At 35.1% G+C, this 2,500-nt stretch overlaps 1 protein-coding gene across 6 annotated transcripts in view; it reads right to left on the minus strand.

Annotated features, from left to right (window-relative positions):
* The window catches only part of LOC137657872 (uncharacterized), a 122,368-nt gene that overhangs the window by 119,592 nt on the left and 276 nt on the right, over positions 1-2,500 (minus strand). The window lies entirely within an intron of this gene.

Raw genomic sequence — 2,500 nt, forward strand, 5'->3', positions numbered from 1 at the left:
GTTATTATTATTATTATTATTATTATTATTATTATTATTATTATTATTATTATTATTATTATTATTATTAGCTAAGCTACAAGCCTAGCTGGAAAAGCAGGATATTACAAACTCAAAGGGCTCCAACATAGAAAATAGCCCAATGTGGAAAGAAAATAAATTACATATTAGAAGTTTGAGTTGGATAATATATAAATCTTAGTACAATAACAAGACATGCAGGCATACCGTTTTTTATGATTAATTACCAGTTCACCACATCTATATAGATATTATCACAACCTAAGCTAGCCTGTTTAAATGTTTAAAAGTCACTCATGAATGGCAGAGGCAAGGGAAAGTACTGTCCTATCAAGCAGGGCAATGCCCTAGAGACTTATTATATATACATATGATCAGTGCCCAAGCCCCCTCTCCATCCAATCTTGGACCAAGGAGGGCCAGGCAATAGCTGTGGATGACACAGCAGATAGACTTATACGGTCCCCAAGGCCCCCATCCTTAGCTCAGAAGAAGGGTGAAGTTGCAGCGACCATAAAAACTAGTTTGAGCGGGACTCGAAACCCAGTCTGGCGTTCACCAGCCAGGGACATTACCGCAAAGGCTATACAGGGCTCTCATATGATATTCAAGGGATTGCCTCAGAAATTAACTCAAATTTAGAAAAATTACCTTAGATACCAAAGACAAACTTAAAACACAAAGCAATTATATCACGAGGAAAAAAAGCTCTATGTTTTGTAAAAAAAAATTTGAAAGATTAATTTTAGATACAGAATGTTACTCTATTATCAAAAGATTACCTGATGAAAAAATTACCTTATAATTACCTTAAAAGTACCATTAATCTGAAAATTTCCTTAAATCAACCAAATATACACAATCTAAGGTAATTACCTTGAAAGTTAGAGTATTGGCTATAGAATAGATCAGATACTAAGCCTTGACTCCAGCGTTGAGATTTGAACCATCACACTATTAACTGAAGTAAATTTATCCTCAGTATTCCTTGTTGGAAAAACAGGATGCTAGAAGCCCAGGGGTCCCAACAGGGAAAATAGCCCAGTGAAAAGGAAAAAAGAAAAAAGCAAATATTCTAAGAACAGTAACAACATTCAATTAAATATTTCCCATACAAATTATAAAAAACTTTAACAAAACAAGAGGAAGAGAAATTAAAGAATAGTGTGACCGAATGTACCCTCAATCAAGAGAACCTAACCCAAGACAGTGGAAGGCCATGGTACAGAGGCTATGGCACTACCCAAGACTAGAGAACAATGGTTTGATTTTGGAATGTCCACCTGGAATAGCTAGCTGCTTACCATAGATAAAGAGTCTCTTCTACCCTTACCTAGAGGAAAGTGGCCACTGAACAATTACATTCTGTCTTGAATATCAATGTAAATTTATAAACATCTCTCGAATCCAGTAAAAAGGAAGGAAATTAATGGAAAATAAGTAGGGAATTACAGAATGGAAAATGGTAGTTTGATTTTGACTCTTATAACTTACATTGGTTGCTGTGGCCTGATTGGTAACGTCTCTGCCTGGTGTTTGCCAGTCAGGGGTTCGAGTCCCGCTCAGACTCGTTAGTGCCATTAGTGTCTGCAACCTTACCATCCTTGTGAGCTAAGGTTGGGGGTTTTGAGGGGAGCCTATAGGTCTATCTGTCGAGTCATCAGCAGCCACTGCCTGGCCCTCCCTGGTCCTAGCTTGGGTGGAGAGGAGGCTTGGGCATTGATCATATAATATATGGTCAGTCTCTAGGCTATTGTCCTGATTGCTAGGGCAATGTCACTGTCCCTTGCCTCTGCCATTCATGAGCGACCTTTAAACCTTTAATGGATTCCATTTTATTTTAGACCAAACACAGAAACCAAGTGCACTTTGCTACTATATGGAAGTTGTAACTTATTGAGTATGTTAGATAAAGGTAGGCCTACACATTTAACAGCATTAAACAGTGTCAATCATGTTGATTGAAAGTCATTAATAAATCATAAAGAGAGTAATTTTACACTTTAGGGTAGGCCAATTTGCAGTTTTGAGTATCAGTAATTATTGTATGTTACAATTTGACCTAAGTTTGAATAGAAAAAATATATATTTTTAAACTACTAAAACTAAAAGAGGACTTTTTTATACATTAACATTTGTGGTGTCTGTTGGAAGGATTGCCAAAAACAAATAAGTATGCAGTATAGATAAGTAAATACATAAAAAAAAACATACTACAATCTTACGTGATAATAATTCCCATGAATATTAATGAAATCTAATGAATGTTAAAGAATAAATTGACAAAGATAAATAAATACTTGAAGAAAGTTTACAACTCACCCTCTAGTGTGATGGCAATTGACATAGGTTTTTATTATAATACTAAATCTAACACTGACTAAATTAATCAAATCACAGATAGATAAGTGCGCATATAAGGAAAGGAAGAATGAAAGATATCAATGAATTTCTTTTTGTCCAATTGCCTCTAAAATAT

The sequence above is a fragment of the Palaemon carinicauda genome, chromosome 18 (assembly GCF_036898095.1).
Source record: "Palaemon carinicauda isolate YSFRI2023 chromosome 18, ASM3689809v2, whole genome shotgun sequence".
NCBI lineage: Eukaryota > Metazoa > Arthropoda > Malacostraca > Decapoda > Palaemonidae > Palaemon > Palaemon carinicauda.